The sequence below is a fragment of the Cucumis melo genome, chromosome 4 (genome assembly GCF_025177605.1).
Source record: "Cucumis melo cultivar AY chromosome 4, USDA_Cmelo_AY_1.0, whole genome shotgun sequence".
NCBI classification, from domain to species: Eukaryota; Viridiplantae; Streptophyta; class Magnoliopsida; order Cucurbitales; family Cucurbitaceae; genus Cucumis; species Cucumis melo.
In genome coordinates, this window is record NC_066860.1 from 5,256,764 (window position 1) to 5,270,950 (window position 14,187).

Here is a 14,187-nt window from a genome sequence, read left to right on the forward strand (position 1 = left end):
AATACCTCATCACTTGACACTTGTAAATATTTTGAGTCAATAACCATCTTTTCATGTCAAAACAAGTTAGATATTTTAAGTTCAATTATAATTCATCCCACCATTTTGTCACATGTAACAAAGTAATTCTTGTGCTTCGATTTACTTCATTTTGGCCTCTACATTTCTTAGTTTGTATTGTGAACAATACAATTGACTAATAATGTAAGTTGACCTGGCACCACATGGAATCCGACATGACAATTTGATATTGTATGTCCATAGTTCCACATATAGAAGGAAAGCTGAAGTGTCGTCATGTCAGCTCTCACATGGTGCCATGTCAGCTTTTTATGGAATTAAGTCCATATATTAGAATGTAGGGACTAGAACAAATCAAATGGAAGTACAAAACCAAAACATTTACATACTACAAGAAATAAAACTACAGTCACACCGTTTGACCATCACTATGCACTAAGATATACTTCAAACATGTCTTTAATTCTCTAGCTTACAACAGAAAACTACAACCCAGTCCAAAGAATATGATCAACAATCTTGTGACATCTTATAAAAAAGTTAATGATTAAAAATCAATAATAGTCTCACAAGAGTTGAAAATATGAACCCCATCGACTTGTCTCACACATCAATTTATCTCAACACCCATTTCTTAGGTAAATCGTGTGGATGTAAAAGTTCTATGATCTTTGGATGAGTCGTGGAAAGAGCAAACTCCTAAAGTGATACTTGTGACATCTTTCCTGGACAAGCATTTTTCTGAAGGGAGGTTGCTGCCGACTGAAAACATTTTCTCTTTAAACATTATGCTTTCTATTTTCATATTTGGTGTACACACAAGGACTAACGATTTCTAGGCTTTGGCATAGCACTTAGTTTGACTGCCAAGACTCAAAAGAACGTCTACAAGAAAATGATATCTACACTCACCACCAGTTGTTATAAGAAAAAACTAAATATACAAGAATGTAACTGATACTAGAAATAAAGTTTAAAAAGAAAGAAGAACAAACAAACAAATAGTTATTGACTCATTTTGATTTCTCAGCTTATAATGCCAATGGAATCGGTGTTTTTACCCTTTTGAGTTTGTCTTTCTCTATGTCTGTACGAGGATTCAGTAGCTCTTTCCCTTCAACAATCTGAAACGGTAAAATTTTCAGTCAGGATACTTGTAGCAGAACATTAGGATTGTATTTCTTCTTCATTTTTTTCATTTTCCAATGGTCGTAGCACCAACTTTTAAACTCTTTTACCTTCTAAGTCGGTCTATCCAAGTCATGAATTGAACAACTTTACCATAATGATCAAATAAACAATGATTCAGATAATAGAAATGAAAAGGGCAGTGATTAAATCCTGTTAAGAACATGATCTAATGCAGAAAAATCACCTCCACCATACAAGTCCCACAGGTTCCTCCACCAGCATAGTTCAACAGAAATCTCGACTGTAAAACAACATCAAAACCATAATACGATAATCAAAACTAATTGAAACCCCAGGTTCCTCAACAAGTTAATGAACGAGGAAACTCACATAAGGTCCATACAAGTCAATATTAGAATCCAACATTATGTTTCTAAGCTTTTGCCCACCACAAGCTCTACGAAAGTGCACATATGAGTTCCATCAGGAAGCAACACAAACTGAAAAGAAAATATATATATATATATATATATATATATATATATATATATATATTAATGAACATTTTATCCAAAAAAAAAACAACAATTCATCATCCAAAAGAATGTAACTGATACTAGAAATAAATTCGAAAATACTTTAAAGATCTATTACAGATACCTATTGAACCTTTCGGATGACAGTTAATCGGTGCTCTTACAACATATCTACCCACAAGCAAACTAGATTTGAGTCTGTGAGACAGATGAGGACGTGCAACGGTGGTGGTAAGGGCTGGGCACGAACGTGGTCGAAGAAAAGGACTACAGACGGTGGTGGCAAGCACAAAGACGATGGAAGAAAGGGAATAGTGATCACAACAGTGGAGGCGGGCACGAGGGACGACTATGGTGGTGGCGGCGACGACTGTTCGGAGAACAAAGGGAACAGTGTGAGATGAGAATGAAAAGAGAAGAAGAAACTGGAAGGAAGAAATTGTGTGGGTCATTTAGAAAGAGTAAAGTAAGAGAGAGAAATAGTTAGTTTTTATTACAAATAAAAAAAATAAAAATAAAATTAAAAGGGATTTTTAATGTTGCTTTTCAAAAGGAGGATAATGCTCCCTCTTTAATGTGGGTTTAAAACCGACATTAAAGCTCCCTCTTTAATGTCGGTTTTAAACCGACATTAAACATCCGCTTTTTAAAAAGCGACATTAAAGCTCATTTTTCATTTTTTCCAACCGACATTAAAGGCTAGATTTCTTCTAGTGAATAGTGTAAATAAGTGTAAAGTTAAAGTGTACTACTTTATCGAGGTAATTGTGCATCGTAAAGACGAGGTAGTAGCCTTAAACTTGTTGAGCAAATCATGGATGTTTGGTTTACAAAGTCCTTTCACGGCTAAAGTGTTTAAAGGTCACCTAATTAGTTTAGGTCTACGAAATTTGTGCACTAGGACTAGTGGGAGAATGTTTGGGTATATGCCCTAGTTTTTTGTACTCATATGTTTATTGTACTCATACGAATAATTCTCTCACGATTAAATTCAAGATTGTTTCCTCACACTAGGAGTTTTAGTCCAAGTGGGAGTTTGTTAGAATTTATGCATTAAAACTCGTAATCTGTAGTTAAATTTATATTCTATTGAATAAACTGGTTATTAAGGACTTGTTAGTGAAAATAGAATACTATAATCTTGAATCCAATTAACTAAGGTCTTAAGGCTATCTAGTGTAGACTTGAACTTTATGTAGAGACATAAATGTAGATCAAGTTTGTGTTTATAGCCCAAACGGTCTATAGTGTATGAATAAGGTTGAGTGCCTTATTTCGGAACACTATGGATGCGGCCTGCTCTGTAGTTAGTACAAACGATGTGATCCTGAATTGTTCATGTAGAGACATGGAAATGGGAGCATCCTATGTAAAGAGTTTACATAAGACTGAAACCATGAAATAGTCACTGGTAAGTTATAACACCGTTGACTATATAAACTGACTATTTTGATTATGATGACCTAGATAACTTAATCTTAATCTTGGTTAACTATGAACTTCTGTTCAAACGATACTATCCTTAGATCTACATAGGTAAGGGCAACTCAACGGTGCTGGCACAATAAACCTCTCATTTCAAGGGTAAGATCGGGTGGATGGCTAGGGATATAAGGTATAAGACGGAATTCACTCCTACCCATTTTAGGGTTAGTAGATAGGTTGTTCCCTTAAGGACTGAATCCAAGTCTTGAACAAGGGATCCCGCCCTCTCATTGGCCCGAGAGGGATTCAATTTATAGGTTGGACCTTAAACCAAATGTTTAATAATGGACCAATGGGGCTTAAGGAACAAGATGTAGTCTCGATGGTAAAACGATATTTTGACCTAATCGAGGTTATGAACAACATGTGAAGAACTAACTTACTGATCATGGTTATATCAAATGGACACAAATATATCTATAGTGAGAGGAGTGCAACTACGAGACTTTAGTGGAATGACCCATTAGTTAACGAATTGATTAACTTGGTCTAAAAGGATTTAGCCAGTTAATCTCGGATCGTCAAAGCCCGTGATCTATAAGTCCATTAGGTTCCCCTGGTAGCTCATATGGAATTAAATTAAAACAAATATGTTGGAATAATTTGAATTGTTCGAATTAGGTAAAGAGAGTTTTATGTTTAAATGTGATTTAAATATTAAAAATAGGAATACAGATTCATAATCGGAAGCTCGAAATTGATGGAAATGGTTAAAGTTGTGAAAAGTCAAAATGTTGACTTTTGACTTTGAAAGGTCAAACTTTGACTACTCTTATATTCAAATGTGATTTCAATTTCAGAAAATGGAATGCGGATTCATACTCGGGAGGTCAAAATTAGTCAAGACAGACAAAATTGTAAAAATTCAAAAGTTGACTTTTGACTTGAAAAGTCAAAGTTTGATTTTGACTTTAATGGCCAAATGAGTTCCACTAATTGTTAGTGGATTATTAGGTGTTGAGATTTAGTGGGATAAGTGGCTACATGAGACGTAGACACCTAGCCTACTAAGTTTCACTAATTGTTAGTGGATTATTAGGTGTTGAGATTTAATAAACTAATTACATGCAATTTTGCATGTAATTAGTCTATTTTAGAGGAAATTTCCAAATTGAAGAGAATTTTGGTCATTTTTGTAATTTTGAATACAAAATAATTTTTTCTCTCTAAAATCTCAACCTAATCTCCTTCTTAATTTTCCATCTGTTTCTCAAATTCTTTTACTTAAGGGGTCCCACAACCAGATTCTCAGTCGAAGAATAGCGGGTCAACATTAGTGGTGGTCTTGCGTTCGTAGTCATGAAGAGATTTCAAGGATTGGAAAGCTTCAAAGGTAAGAATTTCTTTTAACCCTAATTAATTTAAATTAGGGCTTTTTAGCATGTTAATCACTAAAGTGTTTAATTGCATATAAGTAATTTTTTATTTTTGTTTTCCGACTTATACTTTGGAAAAATGTCTAAGGGACCATGCCAGGAACATAGACTCGAGCCTTGGGGATTTAAATCCCTAAGCTAGAAATGTTTTTGACCAAGAAAACACAAATAAATCATTGACGAACCACTTTTGACTCCTCTCTGAGTTAGGGGCATTATAGTTGGCCATTTTTTGAGACGAACACCAGGAGTTCTTCAACTTGGCCCCTTTTCTTTCCGGAAAATACACTTTTTCGAAGAATACGTTCACCACTTTTTGGAATCATTGTCCATCTTTTTTACCATTTTGGATTGCAACTTAGTCCTCCATCCAACGAGATCGTTTTCCAACCTATAATTTGGGTAAATGTCTAAGGGACCATGCCAGGTACGTAGAATCAAGTCTTTAGAGTTTAAATCGCTAAGCTAAACATGCTTATGACCAAGATAAAACATAAGAAACCTTTGACGAACCACTTTTAACCCCTAAAAAAATTGAGTCAAGGCATTGTCGTTGGCTTGTTTTCTAGATGAACACCAGGAGTCCTTAAACTTGGCCCCTTTTCTTTGCTGGAAATTCATTTCCAGTGGTTTTTGATGTGGGACAGATGTTCGTCACTTTTTGGAAGCATTGTCCATCTTTTTTACCATTTTAGGTTGCACCTTAGTCCTCCCTCCAACGAGATTTTTTCCTGACCTATACTTTGGGTAAATTTCTAAGGGACCATGCCAGGACACTATAATCAAGTCTTTGGAGTTTAAATCCCTAAGCTAGAAATGCTTTGGACCAAGAAAAAGGCAAAGAAATCCTTGACATACCATTTTGACACCTCATTAAAAAACTGTGTCCAGAGCATTATCATTCGCCTTTTTTTGGGACGAACACCAGGAGTTATTCAACTTGGCCCCTTTTCTTTTCCAAAAATGCATTTCACATTGTTTTTTACGTTGGACAGACATTCGCCACTTTTTGAAGCATTCTCCATCTTTTCGATGGTTTTGGATTGCACCTTAGTCCTCCCTCCAACGAGCTCGTTTTCCAATCTATACTTTGGGTAAATGTCTAAGGGACCATGCCAGGAAAGTAAACTCAAGTCATTTGAGTTTAAATTCCTATGCTAGAAATGCTTATGTCCAAGATAAAACAAAGAAACCATTGACAGACCACTTTTGACCCATCAATAAAAAACTGAGTCTGGGCATTGTTGTTGGCCTTTTTTTGGGACGAACACAAGGAATTCTTCATCTTGGCCCCTTTTTTTTCTTGAAATGCATTTTCATTTATTTTTTACGCTCTACAGACGTTCGCCACTTTTTGGAAGCATTGTCCATCTTTTCGACCATTTTAGGTTGCATCTTAGTCCTCTTTCCAACAAGATTTTTTCTGACCTATACTTTGGGCAAATGTCTAAGGGACCATGCCAGGAATGTAGACTCAAGTCTTTGGAGTTTAAATCCCTAAGCTAGAAATGCTTTTGACCAAGAAAAAACAAAAAAACCATTGATGGACCACTTTGGACACCTCGATAAAAAACAGTGTCAGGGGCATTGTCGTTGGCCTTTTCTTGGGACGAACACTAGGAGTTCTTCAACTTTGTCCCTTTTCTTTGCTGGAAATGCATTTCGTGTTGGTTTTTATGCTAGACAAACGTTCACCACTTTTTGGAAGAATTCTCCATCTTTTCGATCGTTGTTTATTGCACCTTAGTCTTTCCTCCAACGAGCTCATTTTCTGACTCATACTTTAGGTAAATGTCTAAGGGACCATGCCAGGAAAGTAAACGCAAGTCATTCGAGTTTAAATAAACGCAAGTCATTTGAGTTTAAATCCGTAAGCTAGAAATGCTTATGGCTAAGACAAAACCAAGAAACCGTTGACGGACCACTTTTGACCCCTCAATAAAAAATGAGTCTGAGCGTTGTTGTTGGCCATTTTTTGGACGAACACAAGGAGTCCTTCAACTTGGCCCCTTTTCTTTGCTGGAAATACATTTCTAATTGTTTTCACACTCTACAGACATTCGCCACTTTTTGGAAGCATTGTCCATCTTTTCGGCCATTTTAGGTTGCATCTTAGTCCTCTTTCCAACGAGATTTTTTCTCGAAATATACTTTAGGTAAATGTCTAAGGGACCATAGAAAGAATGCAAACTCAAGTCTTTGGAGTTTAAATCCCTAAGCTAAAAATGCTTTTGACCAAGAAAAATCAATAAAACCGTTGACAAACCACTTTTGACCTCTTAATAAAAACTGAATCTCGACCTTTGTCGTTGGCCTTTTTTTGGACGAACACCAAGAGTTCTTCAACTTGGCCCCTTTTCTTTACTAGAAATGCATTTCAAGATATTTTTTACACTGGACAGACGTTTGCCACTTTTTGGAACCATTCTCCATCTTTTCAAACGTTTTAGGTTTTATCTTAGACATCGCTCCAACGAGCTCGTTTTCCGATCTATACTTTGGGTAAATTTATAACAAACCATGCCAAGAATGTAGACTCAAGTCTCGGGAGTTTAAATCAATAATCTAGAAATTCTTATGTCCAACACAAAACTAAGAAACTGTTGACGGAAAAATTTTGACCCCTCAATAAAACAGTGAGTTTGGGTATTATTGTTGGCCTTTTTTTGGGATGAAAACTGGGAGTACTTTAACTTGGCCCCTTTTCTTTGCTGGAAATGCATTTTCGATTGTTTTGGTTTTCACCTTAGTCCTCTCTCCAACAAGCCCGTTTAACGACCTATACTTTGGGTAAATGTCTAAAGGATCATGCAATAATCGTAGATGCAAGTCATTCAAGTTTGAGTCTGGGCCATTTTCATTGGCCTTTTTCTCGGACGAACACCAGGACTTCTTCAACTTGGCCTCTTTTCTTTGCTTGAAATGCATTTCTAGTTGTTTTTGTCGCTCTACAGACATTCGCCACCATTTTGGGTTGCACCTTAGTCCTCCCTCCAACGAGATTTTTTCTCGATCTATACTTCAGGTAAATGTCTAAGAGGATCGTCATGCCAGGAACGTAAACTCAAGTCTTTGGATTTTAAATCTCTATGCTAGAAATGCTTTTGACCAAGAAAAAACAAAAAAACCATTGATGAACCACTTCCGACCCCTCAATAAAAAACTATGTTTGGGCTATTATCGTTATCATTTTTTAGGGACGAGCACTAGGAGTTCTTCAACTTGGCCCCTTTTCTTTTTTGGCTATGCATTTCCAATTGTTTTTTACGGTCTACAAAGTTCGCCACTTTTTAGAAGCACTTTCCATCTTTTTAACCGTTTTAAGTTACACCTTAGTCCTCCCTCCAACGAACTTGTTTCTCGACCTATACTTTGGGTAAATGTCTAAGGGACCATGTCAAAAACATAGACTCAAGTCTTTGGAGTTTAAATAACTAAGCTAGAAATTACTTTGACCAAGAAAAAACAAAGAAACCGTTGACGAACCACTTTTGACCTCACAATAAAAGACTGAGTTTGGGGCATTGTTGTTGGCCTTTTCTTGGGATGAACACCAAGAGTTCATCAATATGGCCCCTTTTCATTACTGAAAATGCATTTCAAGTTATTTTTTACGCTAGATAGACGTTCGCCACTTTTTGGAAGCATTTTCCATCTTTTCAATCATTTTGGGTTGCACCTTAGTCCTCCCTCCAACGAGCTCTTTTTCCGACTTATACTTTGGGTAAATGTGTAGAAGATCATGCTAGGCAAGTAAACATAAGTCATTTGAGTTTAAATCCCTAAGCTAGAAATGCTTATGACTAAGACAAAACAAAGAAACCGCTGACGGACCACTTTTGGTCCGTCAATAAAAAAATGAATCTGGGCATTGTCGTTGGCCTTTTTATGGGACGAGCACCACGAGTACTTCAACTTGGCCCCTTTTCTTTGTTGGAAATGCATTTCAAGTTGTTTTTTATGCTCTACAGACGTTCGCAACATTTTGAAAGCATTGTCCACCTTTTCAACCATTTTAAGTTGCACCTTAGTCCTCCCTCCAACGAGATTCTTTTTCGACTTCTACTTTGGGTAAATGTATAAGGGATCATGCTAGCAACGTAGACTCAAGTCTTTATAGTTTAAATCCCAAGCTAAAAATGCTTTTGACCAAAAAAGAAAAAAGAAATTGTTAACGAACCACTTTTGACCCTTCAATAAAAAACTATGTCTAGGCCATTGTCGTTGGCCATTTTTTCGAACGAACACTAGGAGTTTTTCAACTTGGCCCTTTTTATTTGCTGGAAATGTAATTCAAGATGTTTTTTATGCTAGACAGACGTTCACCACTTTTCGAAACCATTCTCCATCTTTTCGAATGTTTTAGGTTGCACCTTAGTCGTTGCTCCAACGAACTCGTTTCCCGACCTATACTTCGAATAAATTTCTAAGGGACCATGCGAGGAACGTAGACTCAAGTCTTTGAAATTTAAATCAATAACCTAGAAATTCTTATAACCAAAACAAAACTAAGAAACCGTTGACAGACCACTTTTGACCCCTCAATAAAACACTGAGTTTAGGGCATTGTCGTTGGCCTTTTTTTGGGACGAACACCAGGAGTTCTTCAACTTGTCCCCTTTTTTTTCTGAAAATGCATTTCCAATAGTTTGTAACGTTGGACAGACGTTCGCTACTTTTTCGAAGCATTGTCCATCTTTTCGATCGTTTTGGATTGCACCTTAGTCTTCGCTTCAACAAGCTCGTTTTATGACCTATACTTTGGATAAATTTCTAACGGACCATGCCAAGAACGTAGACTGAAGTCTTTGGAGTTTAAATCTCTAAGCTAGAAATTCTTATGACCAAGACAAAAAAAAAGAAACCGTCGACAGACCATTTTTGACCCCTCAATAAAAAACTAAGTCTAGGGCATTGTCGTTGGCCATTTTTTGGGACGAACACATGGAGTTCTTCACTTTCGCCACTTTTCTTTCCTAGAAATAGTTTTCATGTTGTTTTTTACGCTGGAGAAATGTTTGCCACTTTTTGGAAGCATTGTCCATCTTTTCAACCATTTTGAGTTGCACCTTAGTCTTCCCTTCAACGAGCTCGTTTTCCGACCAATACTTTGGATAAATATCCCAGGGAACATGCAGAAACATAGACTCAAGTCTTTCAAGTTTAAATCCCTAAGCTAGAAATGCTTATCACCTACACAAAACTAAGAAACGGTTAACGGACCATTTTCGATCCCTCAATAAAAAAACGGAGTCTGCGGCATTGTCGTTGGCCTTTTTTTTACGAACACCATGAGTTCATCAACTTGGCACCTTTTCATTGCTAGAAATGTATTTCCAGTTGTTTTTTATGCTGGATAAATATTTGCCACTATATGGAAACATTGTTCATCTTTTCGACCGTTTTGGGTTACACCTTAGTCCTCCCTCCAACGAGCTTGTTTCCCGACCTATACTTTCGATAAATGTCTAAGGGACCATGCCAGGAAGGTAGATTCAAGTCTTTGTAGTTGAAAACCCTAAGCTAAAAATGCTTATGACCAAGACAAAACAAATAAACCGTTGATAGATCACTTTTGACCCCTCAATAAAAAAATGAGTATGGAGCATTGTCATTGGCCTTTTTTTTAAACGAACACCAAGAGTTCTTTTACATGGCCTCTTTCATTTTTTGGAAATGCTTTTCCAATTGTTTTTTAAGCTAGACAGACGTTTGTCACTTTTTGGAAGCATTGTTCATCTTTTTTACCGTTTTGGATTGCACTTTAGTCCTCCCTCCAATGAGCTCATTTCCCAACCTATGCCCATGAAGGGATGAAAACCCTTTCCAGAATTACAGATACCCAATTTTAATTGGAACCTTAAAAGATACCAATACATTGGCAAAAATTACAAAACTAATTTTTTATGGTTAAACATGTTGTGAAGAAAATACAGAGAAGAAGAACTTACTCTCGTTGACGACTTTGAATCTACTAAACACCAACTTGGGGCACCACCACTTGGAAACTTTCCTATTCTCTGATTGAGATGGTTTGTGGGAACCAAAATTGGATTGAGGGAATTAGTTTTTTTGAGAGAAAAAGTTTTCTAGAGAGAATGCGATGATCCTTTTTTCTTAAAAAAATCACAGAACGCCTTTTGTGTTTTTTCGTTATGCAAAGAATTCCCTCTTCTTCACACGAAAGAAGAGGAAAGTTAGAGAGAATAAATGAGAACATGGGAAAACCACCCATGTTCCTTATTAATTTAATAAATAAATATTAAATTAATATATATTAAAATAATTAATTAATTATATTAATTAATTAATTAATTAAATCGTATTTAATTAATATTTCATTTAAATCATATTTAAATGAACATCTCTCGCATAACCTATAGTTTTAATTTAATTAATTTAATTAAATCAAATTTAATTAAACCAAATTAAACTAAACTATTAATTAATTCTCCAATTAATTAATTCCTAAATTAAATATCTTATATTTAATTTAATCCAAAATTTGAATCATATTCAAATACAAATTTCTCTTATAACCTATAGTTTTAATATGTATCACATACACATTAAATTTTAACCTATAGTTTTAATATGAATCTAATTCACATTAAACTAATATTTGAACTCATTCAAATATTTTATTCTCTCGTAATTTAATTTTGAATCATATCCAAAATTAAATTTATATAATAAAGTCTAATTAAAATATAAACTTTATATTATGATGTATCAATATACATTATATTAATTCTTAAAGTAAATTTGAACATTTCAAATTACAACCAATATAAATAAATCTCATTACTCTTTATGAGCTAGAAAGGGGACCTAATGGACCTACAGATCAGGACTAACAACAATATTCGTTAACTGTGTGCACTCCACTAAAGACTCATAGCTGAACTCTTCTCACTGTAGATATATTATTGTGTCCACGGATATAGACCAATACCAGTAAGTTCGTCTTTCACAAGTGTTCGCAACACCAGTTGGGTAAAATTACCGTTTTACCCCTAGGTTATTTCTAGTCCTTAAATACTAGTGCTCATCTAATGAACAACCTGTTTATGGTCCAACCACTAAACAGAAAACCCCTCACGTGCCATAAAGAGGGTAGGACCCTTTGTTCAAGTCCCGGAGACACTATTTAAGGAAACATGGTGGGAAGGAGTGAATTTCTTCTTGTGTGATTATGTTCTCAGCTCCCCACTCGGTCTTGTCCCCAAAATGATAAGCATATTGAGTCTGAAATTTGGCCACTCTCACCCGTATAAATCAAAGGACAATCCCTCGCAAACAGAAGTTCATAATACACTCAGGATTAAGACTAAGTTACCTAGGTCATCCTAATGAAATAGAAATCCAACTAGTTAACGGAGTTACATCTAGTGATTACTATTTCGTGGTCCAGTCTTATGCAAACTCATTACATAGGATACCCTCACTTGTATGTCACATACATGAACGCATTGGATTAATGTGTTTGTATCAAATACAAAGTGAGTCGTATCCATAGTGTTAACAGGATAAGGTACCCAACCTTAACCCTATACTATAAACCCTTTAAGCTGATCTTTAACATTGATCCTTGTATGTCTCTACATACTGTTCAAGACTCATCAAACAGCTTAGGATGTTAGTTTATTGGATTTAGATTATTAAGACAAAACTAATAATATAATCAATAACACTTATTGAAATTATAATAATAAAACATTTTAGTAATAACCGTCAATTGATTATATATTTACTATCTATGAGTTTTAGGACATAAAACCCAATTGCCCAGACTTGGTTTTTTATTGAAGGGTCAAAAGTTGTCCATCAACAGTTTCTTTGTTTTATCTTGGTCATAAGGATTTTTAGCTTAGGGATTTAAACTCCAAACACTTAAGTCTACATTCTTGGTTTGGTCCCTTAGACATTTACCCAAAGTATAGGTTAGAAAATGAGCTCGTTCGAGAGAGGATTAAGGTGCAATGCAAAACGATCGAAAAGATGGACAATGCTTCTAAAAAGTGGCGAGCATCTGTCAGCATAAAAAACAACTGTAAATGCATTTCCCATAAAGAAAGGGGCCCATGTTGAAGAACTTTTGGTGTTCGTCCCAAAAAAAGGCCAATGACAATGCCCCAGACTCATTTGATTACTAAGCAGTCAAAAGTGGTCCGTCAACGGTTTCTTTATTTTGTCTTTGTCATAGGCATTTCTATCTTAGGGATTTAAACTCTAAAGACTTGAGACTACATTGCTGGCACGATCCCTTAGACATTTACCCAAAGTATAGGTCAAAAAACGAGCTCGTTTGACAGAGGACTAAGGTGCAATCCAAAACGGTCGAAAAGATGGACAATTCTTCCAAAAAGTGGCGAACGTCTGTCTAGTATCCAACACAAATGGAAATGTATTTTCATCAAAGAATAGGGGCCAAGATAAAGAACACCTAGTGTTCGTCCCAAAAAAAGGCCAACGACAATGCCCCGAACTCAGTTTTTTATTGAGGGGTCAAAAGTGTTCCGTCAATGGTTTCTTTGTTTTGTCTTGGTCATAAGCATTTCTAGCTTAGGGATTTAAACTCTAAGACTTGAGTCTACGTTCCTGGCATGGTCCCTTAGACATTTATCCGAAGCATAGGTTGAATAACGAGCTCGTTTGAGTGAGGACTAAGGTACAACCTAAAACGGTCGAAAATATGGACAATGCATTCAAAAAGTGACAAACGTCTGTCCAACGTCAATAACTGGAAAAGAATTTTAACAAAGAAAAGGTCCATGTTGAAGAACTTCTAGTGTTCATCCCAAAAAAGAGGCCAAGGACAATACCGTGGACCCACTTTTATTTAGAGGTTAAAAGTGGTCCGTCAACGGTTTCTTTGTTTTGTCTTGGTCATAAGCATTTCAAGCTTAAGGACTTAAACTCCAAAGGCTTGAGTCTACATTTCTGGCACGCTCCCTTAGAGACTTACCCAAAGTATAGGTCGGAAAACGATCTCTCGTTGAATAGAGAACAAGGTGCAACCAAAAAGGGTGGAAAAGATGAACAATGCTTCCAAAAATTGGCAAATGTTTGTCCAGTGTCCAAAACAAATGGAAATGCATTTACATCAAAGAAAGGGGCCAAGATGAAGAACTCCTAGTGTTCAACCCAAAAAAAAGCCAACGACAATGCCTCCGACTCAATTTTTTATTGACGAGTCAATAATGGTCCGTCAACAATTTCTTTGTTTTGTCTTGGTCAGAAGCATTTCTAGCCTAGGGATTTAAACTCCAAAGACTTGAATCTATATTCCTGGCATGGTCCTTTAGACATTTAACAATTCAAAACTTCCACATTATGTTAAAATAACGGAAAAATCATTAGTACTTACACCAAATACCCACACTCACAAATAAACAAAAAATTAAACGTCCAACAAAATTGTTCTATTATGCTCAAAACTTGTATACTAATAATCTAATATTTACATTTTAGTACTCATGCAAAAAAAAAAACGAGGTACAATTTTAACTCTCGTGGAACTTACACATCATGTCCATTCTCTAATAGTACATTAGCTCATGAACTGAAGTTGCCTCCAATAGTACCTTGCTCTTTCACAACTTGCTTCCCTCCCCTCTTCCTCATCTCGTCTCATT

At 35.8% G+C, this 14,187-nt stretch overlaps 1 long non-coding RNA gene across 1 annotated transcript; it reads right to left on the reverse strand.

The window, feature by feature from the left end:
* Positions 1-1,081: 1,081 nt before the first annotated feature.
* On the reverse strand, positions 1,082-1,650 carry LOC127148834 (uncharacterized). The gene is made up of 3 exons (XR_007819967.1): positions 1,543-1,650; positions 1,397-1,453; positions 1,082-1,145 (listed from the first exon to the last, which is right to left on the reverse strand). It is a non-coding gene; the product is annotated as an uncharacterized LOC127148834 (long non-coding RNA).
* Positions 1,651-14,187: the final 12,537 nt, after the last annotated feature.